Source organism: Myiozetetes cayanensis, unplaced genomic scaffold, assembly GCF_022539395.1.
Source record: "Myiozetetes cayanensis isolate MyiCay16 unplaced genomic scaffold, myiCay2020 scf7, whole genome shotgun sequence".
In the NCBI taxonomy this organism is placed as follows: Eukaryota; Metazoa; Chordata; class Aves; order Passeriformes; family Tyrannidae; genus Myiozetetes; species Myiozetetes cayanensis.
The window spans coordinates 53,247,809-53,268,779 of record NW_026087964.1 but is presented as its reverse complement, the minus strand read 5'-3'; the positions used below and the strand labels follow the sequence as shown (position 1 = coordinate 53,268,779).

At 41.1% G+C, this 20,971-nt stretch overlaps 1 protein-coding gene across 19 annotated transcripts in view; it reads left to right on the top strand.

The window, feature by feature from the left end:
- ADGRL3 (adhesion G protein-coupled receptor L3) overlaps positions 1 to 20,971 on the top strand; it is a 508,900-nt gene that overhangs the window by 87,684 nt on the left and 400,245 nt on the right. For all 19 annotated transcript variants that reach the window (XM_050337727.1, XM_050337726.1, XM_050337714.1 and 16 more), the window contains exon 2: positions 3,077 to 3,143. The gene's annotated coding sequence lies outside the window, so the exon portion shown is untranslated. The remainder of the gene's footprint in view (positions 1 to 3,076; positions 3,144 to 20,971) is intronic.

Below are 20,971 nucleotides of genomic sequence, written 5' to 3'. Positions count from 1 at the left end.
CTCTGCTTCAATAGAGTCAGAACGGAGGTGCTTGGTACATTTTAACAAACAAGGCTTTTTCAGAAGGTTGCCTAAAACTTTGTATGCTTTTTTTGTGGGTCCCTTTGTTGTGAGCATTTACAACTGAAATTGTATTGCTTGGCTTTTTGTAGTGAAGACAGCTGCTTGAGGGTGAGCCATCCCATCGTGATGGATTCTCCTCCCAGCCTTTACTGTTGCCAAACAGAATGTGTTTATTGTTACTCTCCTTATTAGTAGCTTCTGGTTTGGGATGAAGGTGCAGCAGCATGCCAGTTTGCAGATTAATTGCCCTTCTTGTGGCATCTAATGATGCAGAACAATATGCCCTTGTCCTACTTGGGTGGATATATTAGTCACCATAGCAGAGGATTTAGAAGTATTTAGCCACATGAACACCAGAAGACATTTTAGTAAGGGTGGGCTATGTTGAAGTATCTGCATTATTCACTGAGGAGTAATCTTGGCAGGTAGAGCCAGGGTCATATAGGATGAAGCAAGGGAGAGAAGGCACTTACCAAATTGTCCAGGCAGAGTACGGCCCGGGAAGAACTTGGGAAGAAAGAAATACTTCTGAGAAGTACTGTAGATTTGAAGGGGGGGCAAGTTAGTTGAGTGGTGTGGAAAGTAGTAAAAGAAAATAAAAACAAGATTCCCTTGCTCATGGGGCAGGTGTTGTACTGCTGTATTAGCAGGAGTCAATGGTAAAACAATGTATCTTTCTTTAGTGTATTTATTCTCCCTTATAGGGCTAACACCAAATCCCAGTAGTTCCTGCAGTGCACCCACTGGCAGTGAGCAATGACTCTCTAGCAAGTATTTTGCAAGATCTTTGCTCTGCAGGAATGCCTGTGTAGTTCCCTTCTTATTTTAATAAGAACAAGAATTCCCCAATCTGCGTTTGAAATCTGCATAGAAATAGCATATGGCAGAGGCCAACTCAAGGTTATACATTTGGCATTTGGGAAGGGAAGGCAAGAAAAATTTACCAGTCAGTACACTCACATTATGATAAAATAAAGGTGAGCTGGGAGGAGAGCATGTGCTGAATCCTAAAATGACACAGAAGAGCCATAAACCACTGTGTGTTGTGCTATCTCTAGCCCTTTATGCTCCAAGCAGAAGTTAAATGTAAGGTATCATAAATGAAACAAAGATCTTGTTTTAATTTCATTTAGAAAACCATTGTAAGGTAATGAGGTAACAAACATTACTTCTTCAAAGTAGGCAAACTACAATTTCTCTGCTCTGTACTGCTCTGATCATATTTTTGGGAATTATTCTCCAAAAGCTTCTTGGAACCAAGTGAAGATTTTGCTATAAAACACAAGTAGCGTAGTCTAAACAAGTGGCATTTTTCCTAGAAATAAAGTATATGGGTGCCCTTATGAGGTGTTGCCTGGTCTGCACTACACTTGTAAAAGTGTTTTTTCTTACTGAAACTGTGTATATGTGATCAAAATCCAAGGCTGAAAATGGGTATGGTCTCTACATATAGAGACTTTTTCATTTGTACGGGGAGAAGTAATAGCTGGTCTTACCCTGAGTTTGCCTGTAAATTTCTTAGGTGATCCAAAACCTGTTTATTGCTTACAGAGGCAATTTTGCTGACAGGCAACCTGGAATAGGCTCCTTTTTCCTCCAGAGCATCCATACTTTCCTATTACAGAGAAATCACTCAAAAAGCAGCATGCATGCTGGACTCTCAAGCCTTGTTTTAAGTTTTAATTTACTCGTCTGACTTCCAAGGTTACTGAATGCAAGCAATTGCTTCTTCAGTATGTAAATAATACGAATTATGTGTTAGGGACCAATGCCTCAACATCCTTCTTCTCATACTCTCAGGGCACCTGTCAAGGAGGGCTTAGAGTTGGGGTGCAGCTTCCCTTTTTTGCCATTGAAGATTAAAGTAAAACCATTCTGGATTAGCTAAGATGTGAAACTGGACCCCTAGGACCATTTCTTTGTCTGCAACTTTTTTAAGGTGTAGGATGGTCCAGTGTGTGAGACCATGGCAGCAGGGTGAAAACTGTGCCACAACCCTAGCTGGGAAAAGCTTGGGGACCCACTGCTGCAACTGAAATAACTGGCCCCAGTTTAACACTGCATCCAATTTCAGTCAGTCTTTAAAGTTTTTTTTCATTTTAATACACTACTTACAAGTTAAATGACCTGTGTTCTCCCCCACAGGTTGCAGATAATGAGCTGGGCTTATAGTTAATTTAGGAAGTAACGTTTTAGACAGGAGGAGCCATTGCTGTTTTCCTTGCATGGGTTTTTAATTTTGTTTTCTAAATGTTTCATTGGGATGGGATGAAGTCCTGGAGTCCTATACCACCCAGCCTGACTCTGACAAGGCTGATTCTCACTGAAGTTTCATCTGTAGCAATCTCAACTGTGAGGAGCAATTTTTCATATGTAATTAATCCTAATAAAACCAACATTTCCAGGAGGCTCACCTGGATCCATCCATTTCATGGTTTTGTCAATTAATGTTACATTTAGCATTTAACACTATCATTAGAAGAAAATACTGAAGATGTAAAGGGACAGAGGAATTTTAAGGTGTAAACTGCTGAGGAAGAGGAATTATTATCCTTGCAATCATAATTTCTTTTACCTTCTTTTCAAACTAGATGTTTCTTTATTATTCTGGTGCAGCAACTTCTAAAAATCTCTGATAAATCCTCTAGTGTACAATAGTTTATCCAGAAGACATTGGAGTCTGTTATGGTGGAGATACTCATGTACTTGCATGTGTGCTTGATAACTAGTTGTATCCTTAGGGTTTTTATTATTGGTAGTGATACTGACCACTGATTTTTCATCCAGCCATTGTTGGTTATGTCTTAGTACTGTCTTCCCACACAGAAATATGTTTCATAGAGATTAAAAGTTCTTACAGACTTCTCAAAATCAGATCTGTTGACCAAAGCCAGTTGTTCATCGCTGAATCCTCTGGTGAATGTAGAGCAGAAAGTTCATGAGTGCCTAATAAGTCCTCAGAGGTAAACATAAACATTTTAAAATTTGTCTCTCTTTCTCTTTTTTTTTCCAGAAATGTTGAATACAGTACTCAGCAAAAAATAGCGTGTGGATTTCTAGCACCTGAAGAACAAGAAAAGGTAATTGCCGGACCATATAGTCTAGCCTCATTTCCTCATTTGTTTGTTGTGCTAAAATATTTAGACCTGATCACGTTCCATGAGCCTACAGCACTGTCTCTGCATATGGGTTTTGTGTATTTTCAGTTGTGCAGGTGCAGTTGTTTTTGAGAATATTCCTTTATGTAAAGGGAACAGGGGAACAAAAGCAGCAGAGCATGAAACTGCTGAAGCAAATGTTAGGGAAGAGCACTCTGTGGGTTTTTTTGGTGCGTGTAGAAGTGAAAAGGGTAAAAGAGGGAAAAAAAAATATCATGGTTTATATGTGCCAGTGGAAAAAGGGCTGTGGACTTCTGAGTATTTTTTGCAAGGCTGCCTAGTGCAGCCTTGCAGCGTGCTGGGCAAGTGTCGAAGGAGGCTCGGTGTTCATCAGTGTTACAGCAGCCTCCTCGTGTTTCAGTGACCGAGTAACTTGTGGGGTGGTGCACCCTGCTCCAGAGGTTGTGAGCTCCTGTGCTGCCTGCAAGCCTGCCTCTTGCAATTGAGTTTCTTGATCCTCTTGGGTTGTGACATTTTGTTTGGGCAACGCAGCTCAACAGGGTCGTGGCTCAGTTGCTGGTGTTAAACAAAATGCTGTTCATCAAACTTTCATGAGACACTTTGCCAGGGGCTGCGTCTTGAAAGACTAGGCTCCAAAAAGCAATGAGGAAAGCTGTGCTGCTCCATACTGCTGCCATCTCCTGTACCACCTTCTGCCTTCTTTCCAAGGCTGAAGGGGGGACGCCCCTATAGGACCCTGGGTGGTTTTGCACTTTGCTCTTTGCTAGAGAAAAGCGATGTAAAAGCTGGACAAGGAGGGCAAGGCCATGTTGAGTTGCGGCACTCTTGCTTCAGCTGGTGCATCCTTTCATCTGTATGGTGATACAGAAGAGGAATCAGGGACCCACCTCTGCTTTAAAGCCTGTGTAGGACTTCACTGTTACTGTGGTTAAGCTAGAGGAGTTTACATGAGCTGAGCCTTTCAGTAAATTTTTGTATTAATTAATGTAATAACTTCAGAGTGAGAAGAGATGTATGTACATACCACAGTATGAAGAGCAAAAGATTATATATAATGTGAAGGTCTGTACATTTGAGTATAGGAAAGCAAACATAGTGAAATTTAAAAACATGGATGGGAAGAGGGAGAGAGATAGCAAATGTTGCCAGGGCCAGGAAAGTTTCTGTAAGAACACATGACATATCTTTACGAAGAGCTTCATTTCACTGCTTGGGTTTGAAAAATGCATGTGAGTGACATCTTGTGTTCACTACATCTGCAGTGCCATTCTGCCGATAATTAGCACGTGCGTTTTAGAGGCAGTATGAAGCCAAGATGACAAATGCAAACCAATCACAGGGTGGAACAGTTCTGCCTTCTTCATGTATGAGCATTACAATTTGCTGAAAGTCCATCTTCCCGCCCTGCAAATGGAAGTGTCATCTCAAGAAGCCTGTTGGAAAGCACTGAAAGGGCCTAATCTTGCAACTTGTGTGGAACCTTCTGTATTTCTTTTCATGGTGTTCTCTGCATGCATCAGTTTAATGCAAAATTACGACAGGAGAGGAAATATAGCAGACAGAGGAAAAAGCTCTTGGTGCAAATAAAGGCATCGTCAAAGTGCATTAAACTTTTAGATAACCACATTCTGTAGTTTCGGCTCACAGTGTTGTGAACTACCTTTCATGTGTTAACAAATGGGATTCATTTTGTTGGATACTTCCATTTGGATTTACAGTGCCATTTAAAACTCTGTAAAGCTTTCTGTCACGATCACCAGCTGTGGTGATTGCCATCACTGCTGTGGGCCTGTCATGTTTGGGCACTTACCATGTACGGGAATAACTTCAGTGGGGAGTCAGACAGTTCGAGTGCTCTGAGTATGTCAGCTCATCCTTGTCAAAAGTGAAGACTGGAAAATCAGATTTCTTTAAAATAATGAATTTCCCAAGAGGGATATTGGAAAGGTGGTGGTTTATACCTTTCTCTCTCTCAGGATCTTACAGGTAACAGTATGACATAATGTGGTGGCAGAGAGGAAGACTGTGACACACTGTTAAGTTTCACTGGTATTTCACTGCTCTTTTATAAGAAGGTGAAATATTAGTCTAAATTATCTGTGCAATTTAAAATTATCTTTACAAATTCAGTAATCTCTGTTTATTTATGTTTTTGGTACTGTTGTAAAGAGATTTTAAAAAACCCAGTATTTCTTTTTGCAAGGTTAAAAGCATCCCCAGATTCATCATGGCTAAGTGCTTTACAAGGCCTTGAAGCATAACTACCTATGCTTTTTCAGTGTGGCTCAAACACGAGAATTATTCCCTCTGGGTCTCTTAATAGCTATAGATATTTTTTTAAAGTTTAAACATAAGCAATACTGTAAGCAGATAAAGGTATATATGTAGCAAAAACATGGCCACTCATGTTGTTGTAATCGATCTCTGAGGTCAGGTTGCACACAAATTGGTTTTTTTTAATCCCATGAAGGGGATCCCACAGAGTCATTTCACTCTGTCAGCTGTACGAGCAGAACAACCATGAGCTCTTTCACTGCTCCAGCTGCAGCGCCATCCTTTTGTTTGGTGCTGCATAGGACTGGGTTGCAATGGCCGGGCTAGGGATGTGTCAGATGTTTTTCACTCTGTTGAAGAGACTGTAGCTGCTCTGCTCATGAGTCAGCCCCTAGGAGAGGCTTTGCCCCAACTTATGGGAGCAGTGACCTTGATGGGGGTGTTCACTCCCATGCAGTGGGGGCTTTTTGCAGATTGAGTGGGTTTCATGCTGTGCTGATTTTGATATCAGTGAGCAGGGTCCAGTGCTTCAGAAATTGAGACTGTGCTTTTATTCCCTGCGTGGTCAGACTGAAGGAAGAGATCCCAAGGCTCAAGGGCATGAGAAGCACTCTCTTCTTTTGTTCTCAGTGTCTTTTTTTTTTTTTTTTTTTTTTTTTAACTGGCTGGCCATGACATTAAGATTTCTAATTAATTTAGAAACCACAGGCAGTTGAAGAGAGTGAGCAATGTAATAACTGGGCCATGGGGCAGAGTAAAAGCACATCAATTATTCAGGCAGTTGCTGCTGCTTATTCCCTTCCCGGAGCTGGGCTGGCTGTCAGTGTGTGTCAGTGATGCCGCTAATGCCCTTCAGAATTTACATGCATAAATAGTGGCCTTTTAAAATCTGCATGAGGATAACTTTAGTGTTTCTGATGATACCTGCTAGCAGCATGCTCTGCCTCACAAGCACTGGGGGCTTCAACCAGTATTTTGGGTGCCTAGTTCAAAACTGGGATCCTGTCAGGCACATCTACCAGAAGCCTCTGCTTTGCAGAAGTTTTTCCTCAAAGACATTGAGGGGTGGACTGAGCCATGGGAAGAAAGAAACAGTCCTGCTTTAAAATTCGGATGGTTTCTGAAAAGATTTCACTTCTCTAGGCAAGTGAAGTTCAGATGAATGCATCGTCCCCTCCTCCTATTTCTGTGACACACTGCAAGGATACTATGGATGCCACTGGGGCTGGACCCACTACAGTTGCTCTACAGGGATGAGGGGCAGGAAGCATCCTCCTCCTCCTCACTGCTCTGGCTCTTGCATGTCCTGCACTTTGATTTAGCAGTTGGAAAGTTTTAAATTGAGGAAGTTTTTCTCACTGCCAAGGACTAGATTCACGGAACTGCCGTGATTACCTTACACGGGTGCACTGCAGGGTCTCATGTTTGGCATGGCACAGGAAGCAACACTAATTTCTGCATTGAACCAGCAAGGGGACTGAAAACTGGGGGATCTGTTGGATTTTTCTGCCATGGACTACAAGCAGATGACAGAGCCTTATATTTCTCTCTAGTCGGCATAGTTATCCCTACTGCTGGAGGCAGCTACTTTGCTTTTTACAAAGTGAACTAATCTGTGAAGGCAACAAAATAAAATGAGCCTTGCTAATTATGTGTTGTGCCGGCAAAATGACCAGCTTGGGTTTGGAAAATGCTGGCTGTAATTAATGGTGAAAGGCTTTTTCTCTCATCTGTGTAGTCATTATGAATCACTTCTCCCCACGGAAACTTTTAAATCTGTCTCAGTGGGGAGCCAGTGAAGGAACAGGTAAAATGGATTTGCTTTAATAGCTGCAGTTGTAACTTAAACACTTGAAATGATATTAAGCATCTTTCTCCATTAGCATTTCATGTTGATCCTGATGATATACCAGCAGAGGCTAAGACAGGATCAACGTTCATTAAATGGAAGAAACTAAACTCTGTAGACAAATGCTTTGGCTAAATGGGGCCTTCATTGTACTGAGAACAAGAATGCAATTAGCTGAAATGTTTGTTTACAAAATCTAATTCCTGGGGAGTATCTTCTCAGATTGCCGCTTACATCTCTTGGGCTGGTTTTGTTGCCAAGGCTTGCAGGTTGACGGATTTTGCAAAGCTTGATTGGAGCACAGATATAACAGATGGGTCAAACTTTGCGTGGTAAAACTGAACCCAAGTGAAGAGCTGGAGCTAAGCTGCAGGTGTGCCAGAGTTTATTTGTGCATTCCTCACATCTATTTTACAGTTTTCAGTTAAATGCAATTAGTAACAATTATTAGATGTTCCAGATACTAAACAGTGTAGGCTGAAGAGAAGCTGGAAATTGTGCAGCGCTGAGTGCTGTTATGGCTGTCCTTGTGTCCCCCACCTGGAGCCTAGACCAGGGCAATCACAAATGGGTTCCAACTGAGTGAGGATGCATGTCTTCCAGGGAACCTGCATGAAGAGCCTTGTTGTCCTGGTTGGTTGAGGAACATGGACACCCTCAGAAGGTGATTTTGCCCATCCACAGTGTGAGTTGTGGTCTGGAAATGCTGCTTCTCTTCAGGTTACAGAAACAGCCAATGGGAGACATAACTGCTGCCATCCAGATATTGGAGCCAATTTTGTCACTGCATAGGATTTGTGGAGTGTGAAGGATCAGGCATTTCGAGCCTGTGTTGGCACCAACAAAACAGCACATACTAATTTTAAGCGTGAAGTAAAAAAATTGCATTGCGTTCTTGGATATAGTGTGTCAGTATTTGTTAGATCAATTTTTTTCAGTCTGTGTGGTGACTTTACTTTCCTTGCAGTTATTTCTTGTGGCTTCCTTGCAAATTAATAGTGTCTGCATTTGACCCGTCAGGTGACACTGGGCAAGCAAGCATTTTCTGGACACATTTGCCTCATGTGTGTAGTGGCAAACACGAATCAGTTACCAGAATAATACATTTTCTTACCCATTTGCTGAATATTGGATATGAATAAAATAGTCAGTATAATCTGTTTGGTGATGACCTGTAGTCATGTTAAAGGATGGGGAACAGACTAATGAAGACCATCCTGTTGATGGGTAAGGGCTACAATTTACCAACCCTACAGTAATTGAAATAAAACAAAGTTGCTTTTTCATAATCTGCTGAGTGGTAGACAATGCACAGGTATGTCCATGTGTGTTGTACCAAGCAGATCAATAAAGCCAGAGAGTGCGGTCTGGACTTCTGTGGGAGTTCAGGATGGGATGGGACTGCTGCAGGAGTTCCTTGTGTGGTTGCAGAAGTCTCAAGGTCTTTCAGATATCTTAGCAATGGGCTCATTGCAGTGTTGTGGGTCTTGCTGCCTCCTCCCTGGTAAATGATGATCCTCAGCAGTGCTTCTCCTTCAAGCAGTGAAAAGGGAATTGCAGGAGTCGATGCAGGGCCTTGCTCCTTCAGAGGCACTGCTCAGGAGATCCCTTGGGATTCTATGCTAATAGAGCATTTAAAACACTTCTTTTACAATGTCAGCATTGGAAATGACAAATGCTTTCCTTAATTTGAGAGAAGTGTGCCTGATATTACATGCTTATATATGCCTGAGAGTCTATTCTCAAGACAGTACATGGGCCTGTCTCCTATGAAAGCTAATTGCACTATTAGGAGAAGATCCTGCTAACTTAATAAGTTACATTTATTTGTGTCTTAAAGGATTTTTTTGCTGAGGTGAAAGAAATCCTGAATGATGCCAAGTTTTATTGGAAGCATATTGCTCTTCACTGTCCCTTCCTCTCTCCCCATGTCAAAACTGTTCTGGAAACTGAAAATATTTCATAAGATCAAGGCACACCAGTGTAATTGAAGGCATTAAGAGAGCTGTAGGGGAATTCATTCTGCAGATGACTTGAGGCTGAGGTTTTTTCCTGTAGGATAGTCAGTAGGAAGCAGCATTGCTGACAGGGCCATATACATTAAAGGTATAGAAAATGTAGGTGAACAGAAAGAACTGTGGCCAAGGTATCTCCCTTTGACCCTGCTCTGACCTGACTTCAGCACCACCCCAAGTGCTGTCAAGATTCTGGGGCAGATTTATTGCCTGGGCCTGCCTTGGGACGGAGGACCGGACTTGGGGCCAGGGGGACTGTATCTACCCCTTCCCCAGCAATCTCCTCCCCTTGGCATCCCACAATGCAGATTGTCTTTGTCTCCTCTGCACTTCCACAGGCAGTTACACCATTAGGAGCTGGGCCTTGAGATTTTGTACCAGCATGATTTGAATGAACTCTGATTTAGACAAAAGTTTTAAGAGCTCTCTCTCCCCTCCCTCTCATGTAGAATAAATTGGGAGAGTCTAAATGCACTGTATGTGGCTTGGAGGCATTTCCCTGTGGTTTATTGCTTTGCTTTTATTGATGGGCTGTGTTTGCTTTCACACAAACTGATTCATTTGATTTGTTTTGCAGAAGTTGTTTGCTTTAGAATGAAGGCAGAATTAAGGGGTTTTTATGGGGTAGAAACTTTATTTCCACAGACTTCCTCAGATCTCGGTTGCACTCCCTGAAAAGACTCAGATAAAGTGGCCCTTGGCCAAACTGGGAAGATGTAACCTGCCAAGTAGCTGTAGGGAGAGCAAGAGGGTATGCTGAATTGCAGAGAACTTTTGAAAATTTCAGAATGTCCTGCAGAAGCAAAATGGTGGACCTTTAAAAATTATTATCTGATTCTGCTTCTTAATTTCCAAAAATAAGAACAAAATTGGAACAATCATTCCAGTTTTGTTAAAATATGAAGATATGCTAAGTACAGCATTAGATATGTATTTCTTCACTATAAATACACCCCCAAGGAATCATTCTATTTTTAAGATGAACTTGGTATTATGATAATGTAAAAGAAGTCTATAATTTATAATTCCAATTGGAGGTGAAGAAATTTAACATGTCAACTTTTCTATTCATTACTCCAGCAGTCAAGACTAACAGGCTGTTCCTTCACCTTCACTGTCAATCATTTAGATAGACCAATTATGGATCCAGTTAAAAAATATATATATCAAAAGAGAAAATTCAGCAGAAGAAGGTTAAACATACTAAATTTCTTTTATAAAGAAAGCTCATCTGTAAGAGTACATTTAGTCCTACACTGTATGAGCTTCATGGCCAAAACACCCCAACTATTACTATGTCGTCTTTCTGGAGGTGCCATATGGACTAAGTTGGAGAAGTTGTTCTCCAGTATTTGTGTTTTGTAAAAGAGCTGGTGACATCTGACAGTCACTTTTTGTACCATTTATAAACACTCACTGCCTGGCAATTCTTTGGGGGGGTGGAAAAAAAAGGGAGGAGGCAAAAGATAAAGTCTAATATTGGTATTTAGGTCTTCGTTGTGCAGAGCTGCTCATGGATTCGGGGTGGGGGGGAGGGAAGTACATTCTGGCTGGGTTGAGATCTCTATTAATTTTAAGCGTTAGTTTTCTGAGTTTTGAGCCTTAAGGTCTCCAGTGCAGTACTTCTTTAGCACTCAATTTAGAGAGGACTGCTTCCTTTTAAGATGGAGGACATAATTGCATTGACCTCTGTTCTGCCAGTACTAAATATTCAATGTGCTCCAAAATAATTCCACAGACCTGGAACTGCAAAATCAGATTCCTTATTGAGATGCATAAATATAGTCACAGGTCTAGTAATCTTGTTTTAAAGCAGCAGCATTCCTTTGGGGTAAGTTTATTATGACAAAATATACATGGGCAAACTTAAATATAGTTAACCTAATATGATCAGACTGATTTGGAGTAGAGGTAGGTCAACACTAAGTGCTTTTGAAAATCTCATCCTAGCTCTCCAGAGATTAGGGCTATGAGTGCAGAGCATCAGCCTAAGTCATGCTGAAGAGGCAGAAGGGATGCTTCTCAATGGAGAGAGGCTTCAGTTGGAAAGCAGGAGGGGGTAAGAGACATCTGCAGCCAGATGGAAAAAATATCCAGCTTTGCCCAAGGCACAAGGCCTGGAAGTTAACCCACTTGGTTGCATCTGTGACTTTCTGCGACTGGCAAAGCGTGTGTATGGGCAGCCTCTCTATTTTTGGGTGGGTAGGAGCGTCCTCTCCTCTCGCGTTTTGATCAGTACTGCTTCACTAAGGGAATACAGATTAAAAACTTGAGACTGCTGGCCTGGGTTTTCTCTTTGGTTTTATCTTTTCAAAAAAAACCAAACAACCCAGCATTCTTGTGAAGACAGTGTCCTTGGGATTTGTAGCACTCGCTGGAGTCTCACAGCATGGAAACATATTTTTGGTGCAGTACTTTTGTTTTAATACCTAAAAATCCAGTGGTATTTTAGGCATTTGAATGAGTAGAGTCTTGCTGTTGCATGTGGGAAGAGGCTTGAGGGCTCTCCTCCTGTATCTCTGTGAATAGTGCATGTGACTAATTTAGCTAACAAGTTGAAAACATAAGGTCTACTGAGGCAGTGAAAGGAGTATCTACACCCTTTGCATGCATGGCTTCCTACTGAAATAAATGGAGTTATGGTATTTTTGAAGAGAGCCTGTGTTTGGCTTCTAGATCACGTGGATGTGGTAAGAGATTTGACCAGATCCAAGTCACGCAGTATTGGTCCCTTTGCAGTCAACGAGATGACTCATTCTAATACCTCATCCTCAGATATTACTCATTGCTGGTGCTTCATCCTGTACATGCCCAGCTGATGGAGGTGCTTCTCCCATCAGCCATGGTGTCCTGACATGAGATGCATGCAGCCTGCTGGTGCCTCCTCTCCTCTGAGCACCAGTTCAGTAACACCAGCTGTGTTACTGCAGGCCTCCAGAGGAAGGCCTTCTTGCTCATCTCTATAATGTTTAGTTGCATTATCTCCTGTTGTAACTATTGCAGTTTATTCTGAAGTGACAGACTGATTTGACAATTAAACTTTCTCTTGGACCTCATGTTTACAATTTTAAGAGCAGTTCCTGTGATTTAAATAAATAAATAAATATATAGCATAAGCAGTAAGTTTAGCCTTTAAACACCAACAGCACAGTGCCTTTTGTAAAAGCACACATCTGCTTTATGCATAGCACGTGCATGACTTTAACCTCATGGGTTGTTTTCCATGATGAACCATTTTACTCAGGAACACACACATGCAAGGAAGTGGATCTAAACATAGTAAGGCTCGTCCATGTAAGTGGATCTAAAACTATTTGAGACTGACTTTTTGTGTGTCCATATTATATGGACCCTGCAAAGGACTGGAAAGACATTTTGTCGGTGTCAGCATATCCCTGACACCTATATATATAAGAAAAAAAAGCCTGCAAATGCTCAAGGCAGAGGGTAGGAAAGAAGTAGCACGTTGAGTAAACAGATGGGGCGGGCCAGCATTAAGAGCTGGATGGTTATGGTAAGTGTAATGTGCAGAAGTCACAGTACATCAGCTGGCTAATCAGTGCTGAATGATTTGTAGGCATCTCAGCAGAGGTGAGTTTTAAGGAGGTTTGAAGGAGAATGGTGTCGTGGCTCTGCAGATTTGTACTCTTCACCTGCAGAAAGAGGGACTCTGTGAAAGCATGAGGGTTATTACTTCAGTGCTGCTTTTCTGCGTGTATTATTATTTTTCTATATTATTTTTCTTACATACTTTTTCTTCCTTTTTTTTTTAATTACTTTTTTTTCCTCCACATTTGCTACAGAGTCTCTCTAATGAGGCAGGGTGATTGTTGGCCCAGATGCTGCACTGCAAATGCCATTTTTTAAACCAGCTGAGGATCTGGCTTGATATTTAGCAGTCACTTAGTACTTTCATCTTCAAAGTACTGTGCAAACATTAATTAATTCTGCTGGGGAGCACACAAGAAGGGGCTGCTGGAATAGTTATGCAAACTGCAAAGCCATGAGAGATGGCAAGGACAGTGTTGCTGGGCTTGGGAGGTCTATACGTACATACATAATTCAGCAAAGGACCCCACAGCTAGTGGTTTCATGGGAGAAGAATACATTTCAGGTTCCTGTTTTTTCCACTGAGTGGGTGCTTGGTGTTTTCAAAGGAAGAATGCTGCTGCTACCTTGCTTGGGTAGATGGGCAAACTGGGATTTCTGTTTCCACATGCACCCCTGCAGATGGGTTCAAATTTGCAGAGACAGTAACCTCAAGAACCGGGCAAATGCTCTGTGGATGCTCAGTGCTGAGGCAGAAAGAGGCCGTGCAGAAGTCAGGGCTGCAGTTGCACGCTTTTCACTTGGAAAATGAAATGTGGCACATGCAGATTTGGAGATGCACAGTGCTCCACTCCATGCTTGCGGCTCTTTACATGTGCAAAGCCATCTTGCCCATGCAGACGTTGGCTTTGGTGGGAGTGAAAAAGATCAGCAGGGCTCCAGAAAGGGCTATGTGAGAAAGCCTTTTATCTTCTCTTAAGGACAACATCAACAGGGCAACAACATCTGCCCAGGCAGGACAGCAGCAACTAAGGAGCAGCAGCAGCAGCAGCATTTAAAGCTGGCATGATCACCAGTGTCTCTCAGCTGCCCAACTAACATGCTCTGGCATGAGGCAATCAACACTGCCTGTGCTCTGAGGCTTGCCTGCAGCACTGCTTTTGCATGAAGACACAACTCCAGATGCTGAATTCACTCAACCAGTCATTATATTAAAAGGAACTTTTAAAAGTTTATGACCAGTGATGCCTAATTACTAGCAGTGAACCATGCGAGCCTTATATCACTTGACTAATGCTGTATCAATTAATTCCAGGTTGAAATAGGCATCTAGGGGTGAGGAGATGTGCAGTGTTTGGGTGTGATGAGGCTAAGTTGGATTAAGAGCATTGATGGAACAGAAAGGGAAGGCAGAGGGATGCTTGATGACAGAAGGTAACATGGCTGTAAACAGATTTTGCTCACTGCCTGTCTCTCAGGGATTGGATATGAATCTGTGCTTTCATCTGAAAACTGGAGGCAAGAGGTGTCTTCATACTGAGTGGAATCAGGTCTGAACAAAAGACAGATCCAGGATGGGAGCTGGGTTTTGGCTTGACTTTGCCAACCTTGCTCAGATGGAGGTGGAGGTGAAGCTTTAAACTTCTCACACAACTCATTTAATAGCACTTAACGCAATGGCAATTTTTGAAAGTTCTGCAAATATATTTAGAAAAAGTGTATTTCTTTTAGCTTTGGCAAAATAGGTAGATAAAATGTTCCTGATAGCAGGTTTGGATTCATTGAGATCCATAGATACCTACTCATAGTTTTCTGAATTTATTGTTCAAGTCGGTGAGTTAAGGGGCCAGTGAAAGAGATACTTTTCCAGTGCACAGTCTCTGCATTTAAGATAGTCAAATTTTATCTAGAACTGCACAGTTTTAATTTCCCGCTCTTCCCAAGACTTGAATAGATTAGCATGCTCAGAAATATTTCTTTTTAATCTCAAGATATTACCATGCCTAGGTTTGCAGGAAAGGCAAGGCTGGATCTCTTGAGGCCTGAAAGCTGTAATCAGAGATGTTTATATGAAATTTTAGTGTTCCATCATATCTTACCGTCTCAGGAGTGAAAAAATAAACTTAATGAACCTAGATCAGACAGATTTGTGATGGAGTCCCAAATAAGAGAGAGGATTTGCAAGTAGCTGTGATTTTGCTGTGTGATTTTAATTTTATGGGCCCCTGTTGTTCAACGTTTTCTTCAGAGTAACTAAGAGTTGCATTAAATATTAAACAAACGGTGTGATGATTCATAAAGAGGGTCATGAGCTCCATATGTGAGTTAGAAATTTAATCTCCAGCTGGTTTCACTATAATCCATGTCATATGTCCAGGATCAGAGAACTCCAGTGTCTTCAAATAATTAGTTAGTGATCAAAACAGAAAAAAAAATTCCATTGAAACAATTTTCTTTTAGAAAAGGCTGTTTCTTCAAAACAAAATTGCTTGTTAAAGCTCATTAATTTTAATGACATTTTCTTTTGAGTGGAAGTAAGACAAAAATAATTTGGAAAATGTCAGAATGTCTTCTTGATAGTTGCAGGATTGATAATATCTTTTTTTGGTGTAAAATGTCTTGCATTTAGAGTTGTAACTCTTTCTCGGTTTTAATAGTAAAAGAGGAAAGTGAGACTTTTTCTTGTCATCAAATGTAACTTATTTTAATTAACCTAAAATACTTTTCTTTCTAGAATGCTGTTTCACCAAAAAGAAAACTTGATTAGCTTTTTTCTGATATCCGTATGTAATTTTAATACTATTTTGGGTTAGGGAAAAAGAATTAAAATCTTTAAGTCTTTTATTTGGATTAGGAAATTAATTTTTCCCCTACTTCCCTCTAGAGCCCTGGAAAAATACCTGTCAGCCTTTCATTGCTGAGACAAATATGCTGAGGTTTCTCCCAGGCCTTGCAGAGGTTGCATCCTCCTTTGCATGACAATTATGAGGTGATGCTGGGAGATACTATGTGAGTGAAAAACTTGCCCATCCATTGTAGCAGCTGTATACACACAGACACTTAGACACATAGACACAGACACACACAAAAGACCAGTGCTCATCCAGAGTTTCCCAAGAGGTTTTTCCATGCTGCAGGTGACTTTCAGCCTGCACACGGGTGCATGCGTGGAGTTTATGTGTTGTCTCAGTTGCATCTTAACTTTGAGCTATAAAAGGTGTTATTTTGGGGCATATGGAGGTTAAATATTAAATCTACACTTGAGAAATACTGTGGAAGCAGTGGAAGAGCAAGTCCTGTTCTGGTGAGGCAGGTTACTTCATGCACGGCTCTAAGGGGATGTTGCTGTTGCTTTTAGTTGGTCATCTCATAAAGTCAGCACAGGCTTGAATTTAAGAAGTGGGCATATGGGTGCACACAGAATTCAAGTTTTAATGCCTATGGTGTCTACAGACCTCTGAAAACACAGCTATTCTTAGTCTCTTATGGAGGAGGGCTGTCTTTCTTGGTGTGTGGCTTGTGTCTTACCTCTTTGTTCAGAAAGAAGTAGGGTATGACGTTTCCTTCCCTGTGCCAGGATGGTAGGATCTGGGAGATACAGGAGAGCTGATGGAGGGGGATCTGTGGGGTTATTGGTCCAGTCTCCCACCCAGGGCAGAACAATTGTCTGCATGAAACCAGCTTGATGATGACTTTGTATAGCTGTTACCTTGAAAACCTCCAAGGATGGAGGTAGCACTATTTCTCTTATGACCTCTCAATACCCGGGGCATTGAATGCTTATTTTCTAATCCGTCTCTTATTTTAATGAGAGAAATGTGTAGACATGAAAAAAAATTTAAGGCAAGGAAAAAAAAAAGCTAGATTTAAAAACATAGAAAAATAACATCTACTTAACTGTGTTAAAAATATGCAATAGGCGAGCATGCAAATGGTTACGCAAGCAGAAGTTTGGTATCTAATTGTAAATTAGATAGACAGCTGCAGGGTATCGATAGACATATGGCAGGAATGTAAATAGTTTGCTCGCACTGTAGTGACATCCTGGAAAGCTGTGTGTAAACTTTCTAAAGTGAAGAGAGAAAAGACGATTTCCTGGAAAAGAGGGTTTTCGAGAGAAATAATTGCTAATAAATGATCTGTGTCCCTCTGGAAGGCGAAAGTTTTATTTTGGCACTCGCTGAAAAAGCAGCCTCTAATCAGACTGCATTTTCTTGTTTGGCTGATGAGCACCAAGGAAGCTGGAGAAGACGCCAGTTGCGTTGTGTACGTTGGAGCCGTCGTAGATCAGAGCTAGCTCCTCCGTGGGACCTGCCTGCTGCTTTCAGCGTAACCTCCTGGCAGATGCTTTGTGTCTACCAGGATTTAGGGAAGATGACAAAGAGGGAGGGTAAACAGTTGAGTAATTCAAGACGGGATGTCAGATTCCAGATTGTAAATTCATATGTCAGTGGCCAAAACTCCTGCGTCTTCCACCAAACCGAATGCAAGACTTGCCTGTATACCAGCTGTAGGGGTTGCTGCTGCTTATAGCGACCTTTAAAATAATATCCTAGTGGAATGCAATAGTGTGAGGCAGTAATTTTGGCTTATTTTGTGAGCTAGCAAAGCTGTCTAAATATTTAATGTTCTTTCATTAATAACTGGCCATCATATGTTTTGCTTCGCATTAGGTGATACTACTGAGGCCGTAAAAATTCCCAGTCTAATGATAGCTAATGTTGGTTCTTATATTATCTAAAAGATATAGCAAGAGTAAACCTTGAATAGCATGCCTGATTTCTGGATGGGTATCTTGTGACTTACTTCTTGTAAAGTTTGCAGTGGGACAAATTCTGGCCCTTTTGAGGTCAACAGTAGCTATTCCAGTTTACTTTGTTGGGTTTGTGCAGTTGCTCTGGGGACAGATTTCAGTCCCATAGCTTGTTAATTGTAATTTTAGTCAAAGGGCCAGGCTTACTTAGCAGCTTTTTAAATTTTTTTTTTAGAAGACAATTTCTGAAGGATGCAAAGAAGCTTTTATGGAGTGGGAGCAGTGAAAGGAGAGCGAGGAAAATCAAAGAAATTCAGACATCAGTAATGTTTCAAAAGTACATTTCACAAGGGACTTTTCCTTAACTATCCTTCAAAGTTGACATGACGGAAAATTCAGTTATTAATCAATGGTGCTATCTCTCTGTTGGGTTCAAGAACACTTTTTAAAAATTAAGATTAACATCTGGTTCAGTCTACAAAGAATTTTTAGAATTGTAAAACTTTAAGGAACCACAAATTACTTAAAGTGCATGGAGGATTAATATGAAAAGACAAACACTTCCAAGCATTGTTCTTTAAGAGGTGAGCTTAGCTTGTGTAGTCGTAAGAGTTATGTCATTGGTATATCCTTACCAAATAATTGCAAACATATAGCACAAATCAGTCCCCTGGAATCAGTGGACACACAAATACACTATAGGGAGTTTTATTACAGCAGAGCTTGAGAATTGAAAAACCAGTTTTCCACAGAAAAATTACTTTCATATGATCTGAGTGCCATGATCTGGTTTATTTGAAACACTGTAAGTCAAGCTCTTTGCTGATGGTCCTAGCAGGTCTCTGTAATTCTACATTTATTTGTAAAGGTCTAATTTAGAATAGAAATTATTCCCAGTGTTTGTAAATAAGAAACTGGAATATTTCTTGTGTGTGTATGTGTGTATTTAACTGGAACATTTTCCACTCATGATGCTAGAAGGAGTGGCTCTTAGCAAAGACCACTGCTTTCCAAAAATTACTCTGAAAGATGAGATGAGAGCTCTAGTTTTCTCCTTTATTGCAGCACATTTCTGATTTCTTTTGAAGCAAGCAGAAGGCCATAACATGGTGGATGTTTTCTTCCTATAACTGGACTTTGGTATTTCAGTAGGCCCCAATTGCTTTCTCTCAACACTTCTGTACTGGTGTTTCACTTAAAATAACATTAAGTTATGCCCCTGTTAACTGTGGTGGCATTTTGGCATTTTAATGGCAAATCACGGGCATTTTAATGACTCTGCAAGGTCAGTTCTGCTCCAAATGAGTCTAGACAACAACACTGTGAACATTTTATCACATCCATGTTTGAAATAATTTGCTATGAAGAGGTACCTGGTAGCACTAGGTGTTGAGTGTCAAAATCTTGGTGCATTTTAGTGTTGGATGCTGGGAGCTAAATAGGTCAAGATCGTTTGTGGATAAAAAGTATTTTTTCCTTATGGAAAGACTGGTCAATATTTATGTTGGTGAGTTTCCCTGAGAAGACTAGGTAAAACTTCCTATAGGTAAGAAGGAATGGAGGTGGTGGATTCATCGTCCCTGGAGGTTTTTAAGATGAGACTGGATGTGGCACTTCGTGCCATGGTCTGGTAACCCTGACAGCGTTGGATCGAGGGCTGGACTTGATGACCTCAGAGGTCTTTTTCAACCCAGTTGCTTCTATGATTCTGTGATAAAAGATGCCTGATGCTTTCTTTCAGTCTTATGAAGACATAAGTAACTGTTATTTTCTACTGTGTTATTTTGCACTTGCATGGCTGAATTGAGAGCAGAAAGTGCTAAATCAAGCCTTCAAAGAATGCTTAGGAGCAAATTTCTAAAATACTAAAACTTATTTTTCACCTGCTGCAGATGAACAGAGCATTAATTCTTTGTATCCTCTGTGGGCTTTCCTGTAGTGAAACTTATCTCTTGATTTCAGTCAGTGTGGATATTTGGGTCACTATCTCTGCTGTTCTCCCCTCCCATCCTTAACTTCTTTCTCTTCAAATCTGTCTCCCTTTTGAGTCCCAGGCGTGACTGATAGGCAGCTTTGTGAAAAAATGAAGGTTCAGTTTGAGCAAAAATGTTGCTAATTATTACTTGCCTGCTTTAAAGCCCTCACAGGTGTTTTTCAGTGCTTCAACAAATGCCATGACCATTACATTTTTCTAGTTTTCTCTGTCTTTCTAGTCTGAGCCCTTTAAGCCATGCCTAATGGCACTGTGCTACCCCAGGAGCCTGTAGGGTCCTGTGTTCCACTGGGAGGGTTCCCTGGCCCTCAGTAAGGAAGATGGTGGGGTGAGATCTCTCTGCTGGGAGATACTTATTTCTGCCACAACTCCAGCCGTGTTCTGTTGGGGCTGCTGTAAAGGCTTGTGAGCAGAAGCTTTTTTCCAGTAGTAGAAATATAGGGAAAGAGGATTTGGCTGCTGCAGAAAACATCGACTTTTTTGGGGGAGGGAGTGGGAAAAATTGTAAGACTGCTTCTAGTAGAGACCACGTAGAAGAGTTTAACATTGTCCCTGCAAGATTGGCTCACTCATCCTGAGCTGGGTGGTCCTTCCCAAGTACTGCATGACTTTTCCACAGCTGGGTGAGCTCCCTGACTGACTGCTCTCTCTGGATGCTTTATAGCAGTGTGACTTCCATGCTACCCAGTGGTAGATGAGCAAAGAGATGTTTTATCAAGGGAGTCTGTGCTGGAGGAGAAAATGGAACATTTCAATGCTGGCAGGAGGACCATAGTGGACAAACTGATAGAAAACTGTTTCCAACATAGTTTTGACTTGTTTTCAATGGCTTTGAAATAATTCATCTAGGTTTCCTGGTGGGAATTTTGTTTTTGAATAATACTTTTTCTTCTTGGAGTTTGATGAAATGTCAAAATATGTGGAACCTTTCCAACTAGCTCAGTTTTGCCCTTCTGAAAAAAATGAGGTAGAGAGAAAAACAAAGTCAGAAGGTTTGTCTTTCCTTTTTGAAGACTGGAAGTATCATTTCTATCCAGAAGATTTAAGGGTGTAAAGCCTTTTTGTAAGAGCTTAGCATTCAGAAGCTCCTGTTATTCCTACTGTGAGTGACATGTTTTGAAAAACTGGCCCTGACCAGAGAAGCTGAGTACTTGTTCTGGGGTAATACACTAACTGGCTGAGAGAGAGAGTGGGGAAAAAAAACCCCAAACAATCAGAAAATGTCTCCATCCACACCTAATAAATAGCTCTTTGCAGTGCCAGTTCCTCCTTGCTGGTTGTCTTGATTAACATATTCTGGATTGGTATAACTGAAGTTTACATATAAATTACATGTTTATTAATGTATATTTTTAT